Here is a 23,147-nt window from a genome sequence, read left to right as displayed (position 1 = left end):
GCATATAGTAAGGGCTCAATAAATACCAGCTATTGATATTATTATTTAATAAGGAAACATGTAAGTAAATTCTGGGTCCCAGTAAATCTTAGCAGGTTAAAGACAGAAAGCAAAAATTTTCCAGTCACGTATCTCAAGTATTCACGTCACAGTTCCATGTATAGGAGGACAAGTTGAGGTGACCGAAAGAGGTAGAATAAAACTCAGATCAAACTTTGAGCTATTATTCTGCAATCTTGTCCCACTTTGCAAATAAAGCATTAAAATGTTAGCCCTGGGATTTTCAAAACAAAGCCTCTTAGTTGACAGACAATGGGCCCTTCCTGTTTCTCTCTTTTAGACCACCTCCCACACCCTCACTCTCCCAGGATTTCTTAGGAATCTCTCCTCTGACTCAAAATAGAAAATGGGCTGAGGCACAATTATCAGGGCTATGGTCTCAGGAGACCCATTTTCAAGGTACCAATTTAGAAACCCTTTCTAGCCAATTCCTGCTAATGTATTTTCTGAGACATTTTTGGGTCCTCCATGACCTTACATTTTACTGTCTCTCTTTTTGGCTAGTTGATAAAAAAGCTCCTTCCTAAGTATCTCTGATTGGGAGTCAGGAAGACAAAGACAAAAAGAAGATAAAGAGCCCAGAAACAGTAGGGTAGGGAAGGGAAGTGTCAGACTGAACTGGAAAGCCAGCTTGGGAGAAGCAGCCTTTATCTGCACACACATGGCAATTTGTGAACTTCACTCAGGAGGAAGAAATTATATCTCAGGGAACCAAACACAGTGCTTGCGTTGGTTTTTTTTTTAGGAGGAAAGTTTTGTTTGTTTGTTTTTTGTTTTTAAGCTGCTTTTGTTTTATCTGAATCAGAACAAATTTTTTAAAAAATTTTGATACATAGTTTTGGTTTGAATTGTCTGTTTTTCTCCTATGTGCTCATCTGCATTGGTAAAAGATGAAAGCCACATCTATTTTTTTCTTAAAGTGTCAAGTTTCTTAATTATGAATTCATGAACCCTTAAGAGGTCAAGATAGGTGACTATTTGAAGTATATATATTTTAATAAATTCTTCTGGGGGCCTTACTTTTATTAGCTACTTAAAAGGGCTGAAGATTAACCCAAATTTAAGACTCACTGCTTTAGACGATTTTAAAAGAATGGAATCATTTTATCATTTCTTCCAGTCAGTAGGCAATAGGGACATGCACATGAAGAGATTTTTTTTTTGCATCATAATTACATTTATTGTTGTACAAAACTGTATCACCATAAACTAGTGTCCATTAAGTATTATAAATTGCTATTTTTATTAACATCTTCATTGGAGTATAATTGCTTTACAGTGGTGTGTTAGTGTCTGCTGTATAACAAAGTGAATCAGCTATACGTATACATATATCCCCATATCTCCTCCCTCTTGCGTGTCCTTCCAAAGAAGAGATTTTGACTCAGCCTTTGTTCCATCTCCTCCAATGCCAGAACTTGGCGGGAGTGAAATTCAGGGAGGGAAAGAGTGACTGCAAGAAGCCACAGAGCGTATGATCACTGCAATTTCACAGACTAACAAGAGACCACTTTTCAAAATTCTTGTTTATTCTGTGCCACAAAAAAAAATAAAGCGAAATGGGTTCATCTTTCCTTTGGAGAAGTAAGCCTTCAAGGTCAACTGGTTAAGTGATGTGGACCAATTTCATTCCAGTGTTAGATAATGTTCTGATTATTTAGAATGTTTGGAGGGGTTTGTTCTCTGATGAGACTGAAAAATCACCACATTAAGGCTATCAATGATTCATCAAAAAGGTTCCGGGGGGTGGGGGGAACTACTCCCTGCCCTCAGTACAGCATAAAGGGTTGAATTCATTCTCCCAGCTTTCAACCTGCTTCTGAAATGTTCTGAACTGGATAAAGCAGAGGGGCACAGGGGGAGGGGGGAGTCCATTGATTGTTCAGCTTGCTTCCTCAGTAGGCAGCACGGCCATATTTAAAAACTTTTTAATCATGTATTTAGCAAGACTTAAAAAAAGGTTGTTGCTTTTGACCAACGAATTTCATATTTAGGAATTGTTTACCTCTGAACAACCCCATAGCGTCTCTAGAAGTAGACCCTGACCATCATTAGTTTAAAAAAGTTCTCCAAGTGATTCTAATGTGAAGCCAACTGAGAATCATCAGAGTCAGAAAAATCTGGATTTTCTAACACCATTTTACGATAAATCACTTCAGACTCAAAGCCTGTTTGCTCATCTGTAAAGTGGGGACATGCAACAAATATTATATTAGACTTCAAGGAATATGGAAAAAGGAAAAAAAGAAGGGCACACTCTTAGAATTAAATGTTAATCCTTTTCCATCCTACAATAGACACTCTCCCCCACAAAGACTTATAAAAATGACAAATGCCTCATTACCATATTCAAATGTAATGAATTTAAAATAACTGGGTTTTTTAAGGTGATTAATTCTGACCAAGCACTTTTTCCCCCTTTGCTGAGTGAATAATAATAACTAATTTACAGTAAGCAGGTGATTCACATTCTACTCACACTCAAGAGATTTCCTGGCTAGAACCAGTGTGGAAGATCAAGCTATCTTGGCTGGCTGCCTATTCATCCATGGGATTATTCTTTACAACAGACCCAGTCACAGCAAGAGGAATTTATGCCCAGCTGAGACAATTGTCCTTATCACCATGCATCTTCTGGGAACATTCCCCAATCTCTGCCACATGTCCTTTGCCTCCTTTTGTAATAATACCAGCAACCATTTTTGAGTGACTTCTCTGTGCCAGTCAATTTGTGCTAATTATTTTACATATAGTATTGCATTTAACCCTCACAACAGCTTTGTGAATGAAGTATATTATCTCCATTTCACAGATGAGGAAATAGGCTTAGAGAGGTTAAAAACCTGCCCATGGGCACAGAGCTAATATTTAACACCTGGATTTGAATTCAAGTCCCTCTGGCTCTTAACCACTGCACTAAATTTCTTCTTGGCCTTCCCAGATTCTGCCCTTTGTTCTAGCTCAAATCAGAGAACAAATAAGGTCTCCATCTCAGAACACTGCTACTTTGTGTTTTTATTAGGCTAATAACTAACATTTTTGAGGGCTTAGCAGGCACCGGATACTCTATATTCCTTGTTCTTTCCTTTGAGCCACCTCTTCTAGATTATCTACATGTATTTTTAAATTTTTAAACTAATGGATTTTTTTACACATTGACAATTATGTATATGTTCTTACATACATGTATCATGTCTACTCACTTTAGTTCTCACTCTTTGCTCCTCCCCCTCTGCTCATAGGAAACTGTTTACAGCTCCAAATACCAGCCACACTATCTCTTGTTTCTGGGCTTTTGCATACAGTCTTCTTCTGCAAGGTGTTCCTTCAAGTTCATTTTCCTTCTTCTTACTCATGCTTTAGAACTCGGTTTCCCACACCTTCCAAAGATGGCTTTACGTGGCCCACATCTGAGCTGATCTATTTGGTAGCACTTACGCCGTGCTTACATATTGTTTATTCAAAATTTGTCTCCCCCATGATGTTGGGAGCCCCTATACCACAATGACTGATGCATCAGCTGTTCATAGCAAAGTGCCCACATATGGTAGACGCTTGGAAAAAAAAAAATTTTTTTTTTTAGAAGTTACATTTTTATTTTTTATTTTTTATTTAGAAATATGTACTTTTAAAAACACATTCAGTAATGTCAATAAATATGGGGATGCACAGGCCAGCTGCCCATGGATGTGTTGTTTGGCCTGTACACTGTTTTACAAAATACAGAATTAGCTGCCAACATTAAAAATATATATAATAATTGAAATTTTCACAGATTTCTCATCAATGTTCTAGTTTTCTCAACTCCTCCCTCATCATTTTTCTTCCTAGTGAAGACCAAACATACCAAGTACTTTTCTACAGTGTTGCTTGGTTGTTGTTGTTTTCACACACGCACACTGTATTTTATTTTTACAAGAGATAAATAAACTGACACCAAGCATTGTACATGGATGACCACAACAAAAGCAACAATGATTGCAATTACCAAACACGAAACACACTCATACTATGCCATAATATTGATATTCAGTCCAGTAATCCTCCACTGTAACAGCGCCTTTACTTTGCAGTGAAAATTGATTTGTATATTTTTTTACCTCTGAGTCCTTGTGGGATATTTTTTTTTTATTCAAACAGAAAGTCACAAAAATTATAATCATCCTCATCAGTTCACTCAGTCCCATGTAATTAATTTTTTTTTATCTTGACCTTTTGTTAACACTTTTATGAATTCATCCATTTTCCATTAGAGTTCTGAAAATGCTTATTCATTCAGTTCAGCAGTATAGTCAGTTACCAGAAACCTGTACTTGTCAGAGTCTTTTCCACGAATTCCTTGAAGATGAAACCCTTTTATAGGAACATTTTTGCAAAAGCATCAGAGTATACCCAGAACTGTCTGTAAATGACAAAAGACTTAAAAATGACCACGGTTAAAGATTTGATGAAAGTTCATAATAATGCAGTTGACAAGGAAATTTAGTTATTTCTGAGATATACATTTTAAAGTAATAACTAGAATTATGACTTATAACATTATACCAGAACATATAAGATTTTTAGAAATTTCATGTAATGTCTGAAGCATTTATATTAACATATTTCCATACAAATAACCCAAAGAAAATTTAGTATTAGTTGTTATTTTTGTTTGTTTGATTTTTTATATTGCAGGTTCTTATTAGTCATCAATTTTATACACATCACTGTATATATGTCAATCCCAATCGCCCAATTCAGCACACCACCATCCCCACCGCACCACAGTTTTCCCCCCTTGGTGTCCATACATTTGTTCTCTACATCTGTGTCTCAACTTCTGCCCTGCAAACCGGCTCATCTGTACCATTTTTCTAGGTTCCACATACGTGCGTTAATATACGATATTTGTTTTTCTCTTTCTGACTTACTTCACTCTGTATGACAGTCACTAGATCCATCCACGTCTCAACAAACGACTCAATTTCGTTCCTTTTTATGGCTGAGTAATATTCCATTGTATATAGTACCACAACTTTATCCATTCGTCTGTTGATGGGCATTTAGGTTGCTTCCATGACCTGGCTATTGTTAAATAGTGCTGCAATGAACATTGGGGTGCATGTGTCTTTTTTTTTTTTTTTTTTAAACATCTTTATTGAAGTATAATTGCCTTACAATGGTGTGTTAGCTTCTGCTTTATAACAAAGTGAATCAGTTATACATATACAATATGTTCCCATTTCTCTTCCCTCTTGCATCTCCCTCCCTCCCACCCTCCCCATCCCACCCCTCTAGGTGGTCACAAAGCACCGAGCTGATCTCCCTGTGCTATGCGGCTGCTTCCCACTAGTTATCTATTTTACATTTGGTAGTGTATATATGTCCATGACACTCTCTTACCCTGTCCCATCTCACCCCTCCCCCTCCCCATATCCTCAAGTCCATTCTCTAGTAGGTCTGTGTCTTTATTCCCGTCTTGCCACTAGGTTCTTCCTGGCCTTTTTAAATTTTTTTTTTCCTTAGATTCCGTATATATGTGTTAGCATACTGTATTTGTTTTTCTCTTTCTGACTTACTTCACTCTGTATGACAGACTCTAACTCCATCCACCTCATTACAAATACCTCCATTTCATTTCTTTTTATGGCTGAGTAATATTCCATTGTATATATGTGCCACATCTTCTTTATCCATTCATCTGTCGATGGACACTTAGGTTGCTTCCATGTCCCGGCTATTGTAAATAGAGCTGCAATGAACATTTTGGTACATGACTCTTTTTGACCTATGGTTTTCTCAGGGTATATGCCCAGTATTGGGATTGCTGGGTCGTATGGTAGTTCTATTTGTAGTTTTTTCAGGAACCTGCATACTGTTCTCCATAGTGGCTGTATCAATTTACATTCCCACCAACAGTGCAAGAGGGTTCCCTTTTCTCCACACCCTCTCCAACATTCGTTGTTTGTAGATTTTCTGATGATGCCCATTCTAACTGGTGTGATGTGATACCTCATTGTAGCTTTTATTTGCATTTCTCTAATAATTAGTGATGTTGAGCAGCTTTTATGTGCCTCTTGGCCATCTGTATGTCTTCTTTGGAGAAGTGTCTATTTAGGTCTTCTGCCCATTTTTGGATTGGGTTGTTTGTGTCTTTAATATTGAGCTGCATGAGCTGTTCATATATTTTGGAGATTAATCCTTTGTCTGTTGATTCGTTTGCAAATATTTTCTCCCATTCTGAGTGTTGTCCTTTCGTCTTCTTTATGGTTTCCTTTGCTGTGCAAAAGCTTTGAAGTTTCATTAGGTCCCATTTGTTTATTTTTGTTTTTATTTCCATTACTCTAGGAGGTGGATCAAAAAAGATCTTGCTGTGATTTATATCAAAGAGTGTTCTTCCTATGTTTTCCTTTAAGAGTTTTATAGTGTCCAGTCTTACATTTAGGTCTTTAATCCATTTTGAGTTTATTTTTGTGTATGGTGTTAGGGAATGTTCCAATTTCATTCTTTTACATGTAGCTGTCCAGTTTTCCCAGCATCACTTATTGAAGAGACTGTCTTTTCTCCATTGTATATCTTTGCCTCCTTTGTCATAGCTTAGTTGACCATAGGTGTGTGGGTTCATCTCTGGGCTTTCTATCTTGTTCCATTGATTTATGTTTCTGTTTTTGTGCCAGTACCATATTGTCTTGATTACTGTAGCTTTGTAGTATTGTCTGAAGTCAGGGAGTCTGATTCCTCCAGCTCCGTTTTTTTCCCTCAAGACTGCTTTGGCTATTTGGGGTCTTTTGTGTCTCCATACAAATTTTGAGATGATTTGTTCTAGTTCCATAAAAAATGCCATTGGTAATTTGATAGCGATTGCATTGAATCTGTTGACTGCTTTGGGTAGTAGAGTCATTTTCACAATATTGATTCTTCCAATCCAAGAACATGGTATATCTCTCCATCTGTTGGTATCATCTTTCATTTCTTTCATCAGTGTCTTATAGTTTTCTGTATACAGGTCTTTTGTCTCCCTAGGTAGCTTTATTCCTAGGTATTTTATTCTTTTTGTTGAAATGGTAAATGGGAGTGTTTCCATAATTTCTCTTTCAGATTTTTCATTATTAGTATATAGGAATGCAAGAGATTTCTGTGCATTAATTTTGTATCCTGCAACTTTACCAAATTCATTGATTAGCTCTAATAGTTTTCTGGTGGCATCTTTAGGATTATCTATGTATAGTATCATGTCATCTGCAAACAGTGACAGTTTTACTTCTTCTTTTCCAATTTGTATTCCTTTTATTTCTTTTTCTTCTCTGATTGCTGTGGCTAGGACTTCCAAAACTATGTTGAAAAAGAGTGGCGAAAGTGGACATCCTTGTCTCGTTCCTGATCTTGAGGAAATGCTTTCAGTTTTTCACCATTGAGAATGATGTTTGCTGTGGGTTTGTCATATATGGCCTTTATTATGTTGAGGTAGGTTCCCTCTATGCCCACTTTCTGGAGATATTTTATCAGAAATGGGTGTTGAATTTTGTCAAAAGCTTTTTCTGCATCTATTGAGATGATCATATGGTTTTTATTCTTCAATTTGTTAATATGGTGTATCACATTGATTGATTTGGATATATTGAAGAATCCTTGCATCCCTGGGATAAATCCCACTGGATCGTGGTGTATGATCCTTTTAATGTGTTGTTGGATTCTGTTTGCTAGTATTTTGTTGAGGATTTTTGCATCTATATTCATCAGTGATAATGGTCTGTAATTTTCTTTTTTTGTAGTATCTTTGTCTGGTTTTGGTATCAGGGTGATGGTGGCCTCATAGAATGAGTTTGGGAGTGTTCCTTCCTCTGCAATCTTTTGGAAGAGTTTGAGAAGGATGGGTGTTAGCTCTTCTCTAAATGTTTGATAGAATTCACCTGTGAAGCCATCTGGTCCTGGACTTTTGTTTGTTGGAAGATTTTTAATCACAGTTTCAATTTCATTACTTGTGATTTGTCTGTTCATATTTTCTGTTTCTTCCTGGTTCAGTCTTGGAAGGTTATACCTTTCTACGAATTTGTCCATTTCTTCCAGGTTGTCCATTTTATTGGCATAGAGTTGCTTGTAGTAGTCTCTTAGGATGCTTTGTATTTCTGCGGTGTCTGTTGTAACTTCTCCTTTTTTGTTTCTAATTTTATTGATTTGAGTCCTCTCCCTCTTTTTTTTGATGAGTCTGGCTAATGGCTTATCAATTTTGTTTATCTTCTCAAAGAACCAGCTTTTAGTTTTATTGATCTTTGCTATTGTTTTCTTTGTTTCTATTTCATGTATTTCTGCTCTGATCTTTATGATTTCTTTCCTTCTGCTAACTTTGGGTTTTGTTTGTTCTTCTTTCTCTAGTTCCTTTAGGTGTAAGGTTAGATTGTTTACTTGAGATTTTTCTTGTTTCTTGAGGTAGGCTTGTATAGCTATAAATTTCCCTCTTAGAACTGCTTTTGCTGCATCCCATAAGTTTTGGGTCGTCGTGTTTTCATTGTCATTTGTCTCTAGGTAGTTTTTGATTTCCTCTTTGATTTCTTCAGTGATCTCTTGGTTATTTAGTAACGTATTCTTTAGCCTCCATATGTTTGTGTTTTTCACGTTTTTTCCCCCTGTAATTGATTTCTAATATCATAGTGTTGTGGTCAGAAAAGATGCTTGATATGATTTCAATTTTCTTAAATTTACTGAGGCTTGATCTGTGACCCAAGATGTGATCTATCCTGGGGAATGTTCCATGTGCACTTGAGAAGAAAGTGTAATCTGCTGTTTTTGGATGGAATGTCCTATAAATATCAATGAAATCTATCTGGTCTATTGTGTCATTTAAAGCTTCTGTTTCCTTCTTTATGTTCATTTTGGATGATCTGTCCATTGGTGTAAGTGAGGTGTTAAAGTCCCCCACTATTATTGTGTTACTGTCGATTTCCTCTTTTATAGCTGTTAGCAGCTGCCTGATGTATTGAGGTGCTCCTATGTTGGGTGCATATATATTTATAATTGTTATATCTTCTTGGAATTGATCCCTTGATCATTATGTAGTGTCCTTCCTTGTCTCTTGTAACATTCTTTATTTTAAAGTCTATTTTATCTGATATGAGTATAGCTACTCCAGCTTTCTTTTGATTTCCATTTGCATGGAGTATCTTTTTCCATCCCCTCACTTTCAGTCTGTATGTGTCCCTAGGTCTGAAGTGGGTCTCTTGTAGACAGCATATATATGGATCTTGTTTTTTTATCCATTCAGCAAGCCTGTGTCTTTTGGTTGGAGCATTTAATCCATTCATGTTTAAGGTAATTATCGATATGTATGTTCCTATGACCATTTTCTTAATTGTTTTGGGTTTGTTTTTGTAGGTCCTTTTCTTCTCTTGTGTTTCCCACTTAGAGAAGTTCCTTTAGCATTTGTTGTAGAGCTGGTTTGGTGGTGCTGAATTCTCTTAGCTTTTGCTTCTCTGTAAAGCTTTTGATTTCTCCATGGAATCTGAATGAGATCCTTGCTGGGTAGAGTAATCTTGGCTGTAGGTTCTTCCCTTTCATCACTTTAAGTATATCATGCCACTCCCTTCTGGCTTGTAGGGTTTCTGCTGAGAAATCAGCTGTTAACCTTATGGGAGTTCCCTTGTATGTTATTTGTCGTTTTTCCCTTGCTGATTTCAATAATTTTTCTTTGTCTTTAATTTTTGCCAGTTTGATTACTATGTGTCTTGGCATGTTTCTCCTTGGGTTTATCCTGTATGGGACTCTCTGTGCTTCCTGGACTTGGGTGGCTACTTCCTTTCCCATCTTAGGGAAGTTTTTGACTATAGTCTCTTCAAATATTTTCTTGCGTCCTTTCTCTCGTCTTCTGGGACCCCTATAATGCGAATGTTGTTGCGTTCAGTGTTGTCCCAGAGGTCTCTTAGGCTGTCTTCGTTTCTTTTCATTCTTTTTTCTTTAGTCTGTTCCACAGCAGTGAATTCCACCATTCTGTCTTCCAGGTCACTTATCCATTCTTCTGCCTCAGTTATTCTGCTATTGATTCCTTCTAGTTTAGTTTTCATTTCAGTTATTGTATTGTTCATCTGTGTTTGTTTGTTCTTTAATTCTTCTAGGTCTTTGTGAAACATTTATTGCATCTTCTCGATCTTTGCCTCCATTCTTTTTCCGAGGTCCTGGATTATCTTCACTATCATTATTCTGAATTCTTTTTCTGGAAGGTTGCCTATCTCCACTTCATTTAGTTGTTTTTCTGGGGTTTTATCTTGTTCCTCCATCTGGTACATAGCCCTCTGCCTTTTCATCTTGTCTATCTTTCTGTGAATGTGTTTTTTGTTCCACAGGCTGCAGGATTGTAGTTCTTCTTGCTTCTGCTGTCTGCCCTCTGGTGGATGAGGCTATCTAAGAGGCTTGATGGGAGGCACTGGTGGTGGGTAGAGCTGACTGTTGCTCTGGTGGGCAGAGCTCAGTAAAACTTTAATCCACTTGACTGTTGATGGGTGGGGCTAGGTTCCCTCCCTGTTGGTTGTTTTGCCTGAGGCAACCCAACACTGGAGCCTACCTGGGCTCTTTGGTGGGGCTAATGGCAGACTCTGGGAGGGCTCACACCAAGGAGTACTTCCCAGAACTTCTGCTGCTACTGTCCTTGTCCTCACAGTGAAACAGAGCCATCCCCCAACTCTGCAGGAGACCCCCCCCACACACTAGCAGGTAGGTCTGGTTCAGTCTTCCCCGGGGTCACTGCTCCTTCCCCTGGGTCCCGATGTGCACACTACTTTGTGTGTGCCCTCCAAAAGTGGAGTCTCTGTTTCCTCCAGTCCTGTCGAAGTCCTGCAATCAATTCCCACTAGGCTTCAAAGTCTGATTCTCTAGGAATTCCTCCTCACGTTGCTGGACCCCCAGGTTGGGAAGCCTGACATGGGGCTCAGAACATTCACTCCAGTGGGTGGACTTCTGTGGTATAAGGTATAAGTGTTCACCAGTCTGTGAGTCACCCACCCACCAGTTATGGGATTTGATTTTACTGTGATTGCTCCCCTCCTACTGTCTCATTGTGGCTTCTCCTTTGTCTTTGGATGTGGGGTAGCTTTTTTGGTGAGTTCCAGTGTCTTCCTGTCGATGATTGTCCAGCAGCTAGTTGTGATTCTGGTGTCCTCACAAGAGGGAGTGAGAGCACATCCTTCTACTCCGCCATCTTTGTTCCTCCGTCTCAAAAATTTTTTAAATAAGGGAATTCATTCCAATTTCTGTAATCCACACTAAACCGCCTAGGCGACACCACATGCCATATTTCAAATCCTTGCCTTGCCAGCCTTGGTGAGGTGGAACCAAAAGCTATTTATAGCAGGACTGTATAGAACTATTTTACTTGATCAATGACTTTCTCCTTTCTTTTTCAATTATTAACTTTTCCTGGGCCATTCTCAAACTTTGCGTTTTGACAGACATAGAAACGTTAGCCAAAAACAGTCTGGTGCAGATTTAGAAACAGGACTAGGGAGCAATTAGATTAATTAAATTGCTAATCTTAGTCCAGATTTTTTTGTCCTTCTTGACACCTGGAATGCAATTTCAACTGTTTGGAATTAATGTTAAAATTTAAAGCAGAGTGTTTTGGCTTAAAAAAAAAAAAAAAAAGCCAAAACAGGATGGTATGGTGTAAGGTGCAAGATCTTTTTCCTGACTCTGAAACTATAAATCCTTGCCTCCACATAGAAGGTCAAAGCACTCTTTTCAAAGAAAAAAGAATCTAGAACCAGTCAGGGCATCCTAGTATAAGTAAGAAAAATCCCAAGTTGTATGATTTGCAATCAATATGAACTATTGCCATTTAATACAGGGACTCCTGAGAGTTCTGAAGATTTGCTCCTTGAATGATCCGTCAGTTCCCAAACTGCATTCAGGTGTTTAAACTGCCTTTAGGTGTGTGAACTGCCTTTGACAGGACCTATGGGGTGTGGTGCTGAAAGAACAGTTCCTAGGGAAGCTTCTTCACCTACACCAGCACAGGGAAGTAAGACCTGGGAATCTTCTCCAAGTTAGGAAGCATCAGCAACACGAAAGAAAAAGAGTTTCAGTAGAGACAGTATCCAATTAGAGATAACAGAGGACAGTATTTCTCAGAACGTGCCCTGATTGAGAATCACCTGCAGCAGAAATAACTGGGAGATGCATACAAATTTCTTGAATGTATTGGGACTCTTGCTTATCTATTGTCAAACTGCCTTTTAAAAATGGTGTACCTACAAACATTCCCAGAAGTGATGAGAACATATTTTGCTATATATTTACCAGCCTGAACCCACTATAGATCAATCGTTAGCAAACTCTTGCTGTGAAGGGCCAGATAGCAAATATTTTCAGTTTTGTGAACTGTGCAGTCTCTGTTGCAATTTTTCAACTCTGTAGTTGCAGTGCGAAAGTAGCCGTAGGCTACAGGTAAACAAATGCGTGTGACTGTTTTCCAATAAAACTTCATCTGTAGATATTGAAAATTCAGTTATATAATTTTCGCATGTCATAAAATATTTTATGATTTTTTTGCCGCTTATTTTATTTTTTACTGAGATAAAAAATCACGTAACATAAAATCAATCACCATTTAAAAGTGTATAACTCAGTGGTTTTTAGTATATTCACAATGGTGTGCAACCATTACCATTCTGTAATCCCTTTTTTTAAAAAAAAAAATTGATGTATAATTGACATACAACATTATATTTGTTTCAGGTGCACAACATTTGATATTTGTGTGCCTTGAAAAACGACCACCACAATAAGTCTGGTTATTAATATCCATCACCATATATAGTAAGAATTACTTTCTTTTTTTCTTGTGTTGAGGACTTTTAAGATGAACTCTTAGTTTTTTTCATACTATTTAAAAATGTAGAGGGACTTCCCTGGTGGTCCAGTGGCTAAGGCTCTGCGCTCCCAGTGCAAGGGGACCCGGGTTCGATCCCTGGTCAGGGAACTAGATCCCACATGCCACAACTAAAAGTTTCCACATGCCGCAACTGAAGATGCCGCACGCTGCGACAAAGATCCAGCGCACGGCAATGAAGTTCCCGCGTGCCGCAACGAAGATCCAGTTCAGCCAAATAAGTAAATAAATAAATATTAAAAAAAATAATAAAGGGCATGGAAGAGCTCATGCTCTTTAAAAAAAATGTAGAAAACATTCTTAGTTTGTGTGCCACAGAAAATAAGTCATTGAGCTTGGATTTGGTCTGTAGGCTGTCGTTTGCTGACTGCCAGGATAGATGCCATAAGTCAGCTGTAGTAGTAATTACAGAAATTACTTTTGGATTTGCACTTAACTTTTGCAACATGTATAAAAGGTAAAACTCCTGAATCTTCCCCTGTGTACTCCCATCATTCCCTTTTAAAGATATAGGAAGAGAAGAAACTTTTATTTCAATTCAATGGAAAAAGTCCTGCAAAGGTGTCTCCTGCAGAGGAGCTGCCTGACTTAGCCGCATGGACACAAATTAAGTCCTCAAGTCTCCGACTTTAGCCCACTTCTGAACCTCGTCGTGAGAACTTCTGAGGCCACCTAGAGTTGAAGTGAGATGCTGAGCCTGCAGTAGGACCAGCTGATGAAGGCTGCATAGACAAGAGTCTGCCACTGATCTCACTCACAATATCTGGCTTCTCTGGCTTAAATATTTGGGGCGGGGGTCTTATACAACTAATAACTCATCAAGATTTTGCCTAAGAATTTCTCCCTAAATTTCATGTAAATTTCCACATTATATTACCAATCTTCTTGGATCCTTATAGCAACTTTGCAAAATAGATGTCTGTTAGGTTTACTGTTCCATTGTGTAAACTGTAAAGATTCAGAGAACTGAAGTGGCCTGCCCGAGAGCCCTCTACTAGTAATTGATGCTGCCTGAAATAGAGTCCAGATCCCCTAATTGGTCTTCCCACTGCTTCACAAGGACTCTCAAAAAACTCCCACTCAACAAAAAGACAAAGCATTTTATTTAATTCAATATATACTTTATTGCATATCACTGGGCACTGTACAGTAGTTTTGTGCATTTGTGCTGGCACCGTGACTATTATATAGTAAAATTCTTTTATTAAAATATAATTTTGAATCATCTGATCATTTCCATATCCATATAACCATACTCAAATATTATAAATGTAGATATTTTGATACTTAGTGTAGTCTTAAGCACTAAATGCTAAGCAGCGGAAGGAATTGTATAGACGTATAAGACATGGCTGGGCTGGCCCACTTTTCTTTCTAGTTTTTTAAAAAAAATATTTATTTATTTATTTGCCTGCGCCAGGTCTTGGTTGCGGGACGCGGGCCCTTCGTTGTGGCATGTGGGCTCTTTTTAGCTGCAGCATGCATGCGGGATCTAATTTCCTGACCAGGGATCGAACCCAGGCCCCCTGCATTGGGAGCACGGAGTCTTAACCACTGGACCACCAGGGAAGTCCCTGGCCCACTTTTCAACAACTTTCCCGATGGAAAAAGAGCATTAGTATGAAATCCTCACCTATTAAAGATTCTGACATATGTTTCTTTGTGACAAGCAGAATTCTAAAATGGCCCCCAACAGTCCCACTATCCTGGTTGTATACACTTCTCCCAGTTCTTTAATCAAACATTAATCTAAGTCCTGCTCTGAAAGGATTTTGCAGATGTAATTAAGGACATTCATCAATTGATTTTAAGTTAGGGAGCTTATCCTGGGTGGGCCTTACCTAATCAGGTGAGACTTGAAAAGAAGTCAGAGACTGAAAGCAACAGAGATTCTCGCTGATCCTGAAATAGTGAACAGCCACGTGTGAACTGCCTAGGAAGGGGAATCACATGGCAAGGACATGAGGGTGGCCTCTAGGAGCTGGGAGTGGTCCCTGTGTGACAGAAAATGGCTGGTGGGCTTGCAACTGTAAAGAACTGAATTCTGTCACCAACCAATGAGCTTGGAAGAGGACCCCAAGTCTGCTATGAGATCTCAGCCTCATCTGATACCTTGAGTTCGGCTTGGTGAGACCTGAGCAGAGAACCCAGCTAAACCTGTCCCCAAATTCCTAACCCTTGAAAACTATGAGATAACAAATGTGTGTTGTTTAAGCTGCTAAATTTGTGTAAATTGTCATATAGCAATAGAAATGTAATACTCTCTTATACAGAGAGAATGATTACATAAAACCTTTCTTCAGGTGCCCATATGCATTATTTACTCTTGTATTTCATCCCCCACCCTGCCCCCCAGTGAGACAGAAATCTGCTCATCTCATCAGTCACAGCTCTAAGCTTTTTGCTTTGCTGTTGAATCACTGGTTTTCCCACAACTGTTCTCGTCCCTTGACAAAAATGTTCAACTCTCTTCTTAAACACACTGCAGACTCATTTGGAAATTTGCCTGCCAATTCTAAACCTTTCTCCAGATACTCCTTGCCCTACACATTGAGATTTCGTGTTGTTCACATTCTCTTCACCTCCCACACCCACTCAGCGAGGGGTGGGAAATCTGTATGCTGATAGCTGGAGATGTTATCCCTATCAGGAGAATTTCAGTGTTTTCTACAAAAGCACTAAAATCTTTAGTAATAGAACAGAGGTCCTAAAAATGATTTTCAGACAGCAATATGAAGACAGGAGAAATTTGGGCAGAGGGCAGATGCAGAAGTATTTGTGACATCTGAAATCAATCCCTGGAGCTCATGGCTATAGGTAAGGTTAATATTGCAAAACAGGTCAGACCCAGTGCATACTCATTTTCCTAATCAAAAAACTTTCTTGCCTCTCATTCAGGGTCCCAACATTCAAGCCCTGTCCAATCTTCCTGGCCTCCCAGCACTACTCTGCAAGCCCTGTGCTCTCCATCCAAGCAAGACTGCTCTCTGTTCTCCCCCATTTCTCAACTCTGCCAGGAATGACCGCACCCATCTTCCTCTGTCAAAATCCCCCTCACCCTTTGTGACTTGCGGTTTGCTTTTCAGAAAGTTTTTGCTGATCTGTAGCTCTCTTTTCCTCTTGTGACACTTATTACAATCTAAGCAGCATTAAATCTGAATACTTCTCTTATCTCCTGTATTATAAACTCCCACAGCACCTTGAATGTTCCCTGGCACAAAATAAGTACTCAATAAATATGTAATGAATTGAATTGATTAAACAGACTGTTTCCCTTTTGTCACTCCAGAGAGTTCTTTCCCCTTAGCTGAGAGAGAGTGGACTTGGCTCAGGTATTGTCTCCTCTGCCTTTGAATTATTTTAGGACAGCAAACAGAACTGGTCTTTGGATTAAAAAAAAAAAGAAGAAGATTGAATAGGCTAATTCAAGAACTCACAGTTTTTTATAAGGACAAGTTTCAAAGTGGTTTCTTAGATGTTTTCAGTGTCTTCAAAGGTTAAAAAAAACAACAACAAGCAAGCTTGATTTCTGTATCATCAAGTATTCTAGAACTTGGGAAAGAGTACCTAAAGATCTACAGAAATAGTTATATTTCTAATAAAAGTGAATCTGCCTTCCCCATGGGGAGTTTTCATTTATGCCTTGTCCTGAATTAAAGACTTCTCAGGATCCAGATGTAAAAAGCACTGGTAAAAATCCAAATGGTAAAATAAATCATCATCGTATGATCTAAGATTATATTCTAATTACTGACTATTGAATTTTTAAATAAGTAATTATGGATTTGCCAGCCAATGTCAAAAATTATATCCATAACAAAGAATAATCCAGCTAACAATATTACATCCTTATTGTATTTTGTTATAAGGGTAATTGCCAAGGTACATCCACTGGAATTATCACAATATTATAGACGTTTTATAAATCCTATCCAAACCTTGAGTCACTCACATTGTTTAGTTCGAGAATTAATTTTTAGTTAAAAGTAAGCCATAAAATAATTATATTAAAGACAAAATACTTCACTAGGTAATTAATCTACTACTATAATTTTTGCATGGTATTTAACCTCAGTTTCTTTTGAAAACCCTGTTAAATTATGTACTCAATAAGTGTATGGTTTTGAGAATTTTAGATTAGTCCATCTTGATATACTCTAGTTATTCCCAGAACAAGTCAGTCAATCTTATTGTAAAAGACTGTAATGTATATTTTTGTAGGTATAAATTTTATAGCCAAAAAATTATTTCTTTCTGATATACTAATGATTTTGTAGTGTATGGTTTGAGTGTATAGTCATACTGAATATTTTTTGGAAAAGAAATAAACAATGTTACAATTCCTAGTGACCAGTCCACATTAAAAATTATTAAATAAGTTATTAGACATCATGTAGTCAGAGCTGAGTAAATTTTAATATGAGCTCTGCTTTAAAATAACAATCTTTAAAAACTTCTCTCTGTATCTTATTGTTTTTAGTGTATTTTTATATAAGAAGTTTCACGTATACATCTGACTGTATCTTTGGTCTAGGATACCTTTGGAGACAAATGCCTAAGAGTTTTAGGATTAGAATAGAAGGTAATCTGACTTGGTTTCCCAAAATATGTTTTCACTTTGGTCATGACTCAGACTGATTCGTGATTATTCGCTATATACTATATACAGTTCTCCCTAAAATTAAAAAACAAAAATTCCAGATACCATTAATTCAACACATGTTGATTGTTAATCTGTTGAATCACAGAAATTGGTGCCAGGCACTGAAGGAAATCAAACAACAACATTTATAGAGAACAGTTGTAGTTTAGTATGCCATATCTCATTTGTTTTTTCAACACCACAGCTTTTTATTACCATTTTGTTGAGGAGGGGAACAGAAGTAGAAAGTTTATGCAATTCCCCCAAATTCACTAAGCCAGTGGTGGACCCACAGTTGTCGGTCCAGTTTGCCTGACTTCAAGTCCCACGTGTTTCTCAAATGTAACACACTTCACGTGAATACTCTGATATTTCTTAATCAGAGACGGAAATTGGGGCTATATGATTAATCTAATTACCTCTCTACATTTTTCTTCATGTTTCCAATATAAATCACTATAAAAACTTGAAACATGGAAGGGATCCTGCTTCCTATCCATTCTTCTTAATTTTGAAAGATCTGGAGGAATAATGTTATTTATTAATGGAAAAAATGAAATCAGACAAAAGCCCTGAGATACGAAGACATTGCCAAAATGCCAAAACATTGTCATGTTTTCTGAATCTGTACATAGCTATAAAATTGTCAATGAAAGAATTATTCACCATGTTTCCATTTTTTTCTCCCATATCTCTTAGTATCTGTCATTCATACTCTTGCCTGTCAGCTATTTATGTTGGAGCCAGGACGTTCTCTAGTCTTGTGGAGCCAGCAAACTTCTGTCTGCAATGAAAAAAGCTTCTCTTCTCAGATTGTCATTTTTCTTTTGACTACCTTTCTTTGTGCTTTACTTCATTTAGGCTCAAGGGAAAACTGAAATAAAGTCATCTTTTTAAATGTTAAGTGTACATTTCATGTCTGGGGTCCTTGAGCCACTCAAGTTACAATAACAACAATATTTCCACTAAGAGCAAATTGGTTGGTTTTTGACCCTGTCTCTAACAGAATTAGTATTGGTTGATTCAGAAACCCAGTCTTCTGAAGACACACACCTGTTAGAGTTTGAGTTGAACATGTTCTGCCCTAATGCATGAAGTATGATCACCTTTGTTTTAGCAGGAGATACCCTAAAGTTACTTTTGCAAGTCTTGGCTCTCTAGGAGTAAGGGGCTTCTGTATATTATCCCTGACAAGTGGTTATTTTTTAAAACAAGTAATTAAACTAGGACAGTAGTTTATTTGGTAAGAAAAAGAGTTATAAAAATCGTAAAGGATCAAGTTCCAACAGATAGAAGACCCTAGGAGAATATGAGAGATTAATATAGATTAATGGTTCTTTTTTCATTTGGAGAAAGAGAGAAAGAACAGGTAAAGGATACATAGGGCACTTCAACTCTATTTTGTTTTATTGCTTAAAATATATGTCATTAAAATATGATGAAAAGTTAACATTTATAAATTCTAGAGAATGCCTACATGGGCATTTGTTAAACTACCCTTTGCTTTTCTGTAGTTTTGAAATTTTCATTGAAAAGGAAGGAAGGGAGGGAGGGAGAGAGAAGTAAATAATTCATTATTGTTATATTTTTCTCTGAATGGCAAAAGGTAAGAGAGAATTATTTTTATTCTGAATAATCAGAGGAAGACTGGTATAACAATAATGTAAAACCAATGAGATTAATTTGTAAATGAGCAAAAAAACAGGAAGAGTAACTGGAAAAACAACAAAATAAGTACATTTTTAAAAATCTTGGAAACGTATTATGAACATTGTGGCTCGTAAAGAGGTTGCACAGGTTATAAGTTTTGTTTGTTTTTTCGGTTTTATCCTTTAACTCGACTTATGTCTGGCCCTTACTTAGAGATTTTCATTTAGGAGATTAAGTTGCACCTGTGAACTGGCATCAAGGAAATTAGAACATTAGAACATTCCACGTGAGCATCTATTATCATCTTAGCAGCTACTTCGTTTGTCTTGTTCCCACTTAAGGCAAAAGAAACTTCCGTGACTGAGAATGGCTTTCAAACATTTGAGAACAGTAATATCAAAGAGAGATGCTTTGTGTATAAAATGGGGAAGGGAACCCCCAACAACTCCGCACTAGGAAGGTGATTATGTCTTGTCTTATTAACTAATCCTTTGGTGGAAAGGATTTGCCTCGAGGACATTTTATAAGCCCTCATTTCACACCCTCATCGTAATGATCATTTTCTCACTCAGCTGTCCAACTGCTGAGATGCTTTGCATGAGACGACAACTTGACTCTGATGAGGAGCCTAATTTTCCTTTATTTTTATTTTTCATTTTAGATAATAGGTCTTCATAATAGAGAGCTAACAGCTTTGCTCAATAATTCTCCATCAGCAATTTTCAACATGCTCAATAAATGTATTTTGATCTAAAATAACATCCTGGACACGCATTTAAAAAATCACAAACTTTATAATTATTGAAAGTTAACTTGGGGCTTCCCTGTTGGCGCAGTGGTTGAGAGTCTGCCTGCCAATGCAGGGAACACGGGTTCGAGCCCTGGTCTGGGAAGATCCCACATGCCGTGGAGCAACTAGGCCCGTGAGCCACAATTACTGAGCCTGCGCGTCTGGAGCCTGTGCTCCGCAACAAGAGAGGCCCGCGCACCACGATGAAGAGTGGCCCCCACTTGCCGCAACTAGAGAAAGCCCTCGCACAGAAACGAAGACCCAACACAGCCATAAAATAAAAATATAAATAAATAAATAAATAAGCTAGCTCATTTAAAAAAAAAAAAGTTAACTCACCCTTACAGAAATTTTGAGATTTTGGAAAATATAGAAGTGCTTGAAAGAAGAAACTAAAAGTTACTCATGATCCTACAACTCATCTTTCTGTTAATATTTTTATATGTATTCTTATAGTTTCCCCCCTACGTGTATATATTCATGAAATAGCAGGGATTTTTTTTTCTGTGTACACAGTTGGGATTATTAAAATTTTTTATAAGATAGTTTTATCATTGTGCATATATTTGAAAAACAACCTGTTTTTAGGTTTCTAATGAACACTTTGGTCACCAGATATTGAGCTGAAACGGAGTAGTGGCCTGTCAGGAAAATTCTTAGAGTGTGATGGAAGTATATTAAAAATAGTCATTTTTAAACATACAAAACACATACAAAACATTATTACAGTGTCAATTCGCTCCATAAACCCCTGCAAAGTTAAAGTTGCAGGACATGGTTAAGCTCGTTATTACAAACTCTGTGTGATATTAATGATATATCTAAATATACTCTGAGGAAATGGGGAACTAATGTTTATTGAGCACCTACTGTGTGTCAGGTAGAGTGCTGAATAGTTTGCAAAGATTGTCTCATTCCTATATGGCATTTATAGGGTGAAGAATGAGGTGTCTAGTGTCTGTACCCATGAAGTGGGAAAGAGATAATGTAGGTTCAAATTCTTGCAATTCAAGGAAGGAAAAGACAGAGGGTGGGTTCTGATCAGAGATATTTAAATTCACTGTTGAGTCAAGGTAAACTGCATAAGTCCTCTATTTCCTCCTTGTTTTGCGTATGGAGGCACAGCCTTAGTGAGTAGTAAAATTTTATCTTCTGTTGGGTAGATTTTTGCCTTATAAGACTGCAGTGCAGTTTATTTCGCATAAAAGTTATCCTAGCCTCTGCTGTATTGGGATTGCTCCACGCATGGTCATTGCTTACCGTCTGGAAGTCTCTCTGCCTTCTTCTGATCTATAGGTAATAGAAGACACCTCCGGAATACATTTCCCTAAAGTTATAATCGGATATGCAATGGGCTCACTTCACAAGTCATCTCAATGCAAAGTGGCAAGTCATTTACTGCAGTTACAGGAAATGCAAATTTGATCTGGTGTGTGACAAGTTGAAAGCTCTATTTTGTTGCCCATGTTGTAGAAATAGCTTGCTGTTTGCACATGGTTTTGGATAAATTTTTCACTAGGAAGTGCCTTAAGGTGGCCATAGGCATAATGGTGCTCTTATGTTTGTGACTGCCCTAAGTAATGTCTCCTCTACCTTACCAGGGAGAGATGTAACAAAATCACTGTGTGTTCCTGGGGCTAAGGCCTTCGTTGGGTGGACATTGGTAGGATATTTGTTTATGTGAATGTTTGTCTTAATTAAAGTTAACTTCTGCCCAACAACAGCTGCGGGTGCTTAGAATAATTCCCTTTGTTAACATCTCACTTTTAGTCTTTAACTGTCTCTTTGGATTCTTACAACAGAACTCTGTTGTGGAGTGGTTTTTAAGAGCACAGGCTCTGAATTAGCTGGTAGAGGATATGAATTCTAGCTTGAAGTACTACGTGTGATACTTTGGGCAAGGGACTTAACTTGTCTAGGCCTCGTTTTCTCCACCAGTAAAATGAGAATAATAATCATCCCCAATTTATGGGGTTGTTAGGAAGGTTAAGGCAACGCATATGGAATTCTCAGCACAATGTCTTACTCAAGGAATGAAGTCCTTAATAATCCTGTCAAGTGGGTGAGGTAAATATGAAGGAGAAAGACATCTAGAAGTTAAGTAAGATGCTTGGCCTAAGGCCACATAGTTGCAGAACTGGAGTCAGATCAGCCATTCCCATTTCAGTCTTCATTTCAAGACTGCTTGGCTTTCTTAATTAAACACGTATGTGCATATGCAGCTGTTGACTCTTACATGTGCTGTTTCATCAACAAATGTAATTATGGAGCATACACATAGCAACAGACTAGTGGTGAGGCAATGCAGCTCTAAAAATGGGGCTTATCTATGCCCACACGTGGGAGCACAGACAAGCCTGCATCTACATTCAGAATGTGCCTGTCTCAGAGGAAACCTTGGACTCTTGGCCCATATTTTGCTTCCAGTTACGATTCTGTCATAACTTGGGCATTTACTCAGAGCTTCAGCTTCTTCACTAGTAAAATAATGGCACCTGCCTTGTAGCGTTATTAAGATTGATCAAGACGCAGTGGAAATCCTTAGGACTGAAGCTGGCACAGAATAAATTCCTAATAAATGTTAGCTAATATCTTTACTGTTGCCCTTGCTGATGGTGGAGGTGCCAGTGGCGTTTATAGAGAGTCAGATGGGGAAGACTTCAAGTCTTTCCTGACCGGCCAATTAAAATGTTGACTATCTTATTTTCCTCATAGCTCTTGTGGCTATCCGACCTAATCTTTCTTACTTACTGTCAGTTCCCTGCCACTAGAATTATGTTCCACAGAGGAGGGAACCCAGGACAATGCTGGACACATAGCAAGTATCCCACTAACAGTCTGTAGGTGAATTAATGAAAGGAGGAAAGATGAGAGCAATAGGAAAGAGGAGGGGGGAAGTGACCTACGGGAGCAAAGAGGGAGGGAATGGCCCGTTTTCCCGATTTCTCACATGAATTTCTGAGTCCATCCATCATCAACCAGCATTTGTTAAAAAGGAGCAGCTGCCCAGAGGAATTCAGCTTAAGAAATCACAAGTAATTTTGATAGAACACAGACAGTTTTTAAGTGTCTTTCTCCTCACTGGGGATAAGTATAACTTGTGTCAACATACTTGGCTTTGATCTGAGTTCATGTCAACTTCCATCCCT

Source organism: Eschrichtius robustus, chromosome 2 (assembly GCF_028021215.1).
Source record: "Eschrichtius robustus isolate mEscRob2 chromosome 2, mEscRob2.pri, whole genome shotgun sequence".
Taxonomy (NCBI): Eukaryota; Metazoa; Chordata; class Mammalia; order Artiodactyla; family Eschrichtiidae; genus Eschrichtius; species Eschrichtius robustus.
This window is presented reverse-complemented; position numbering follows the sequence as displayed.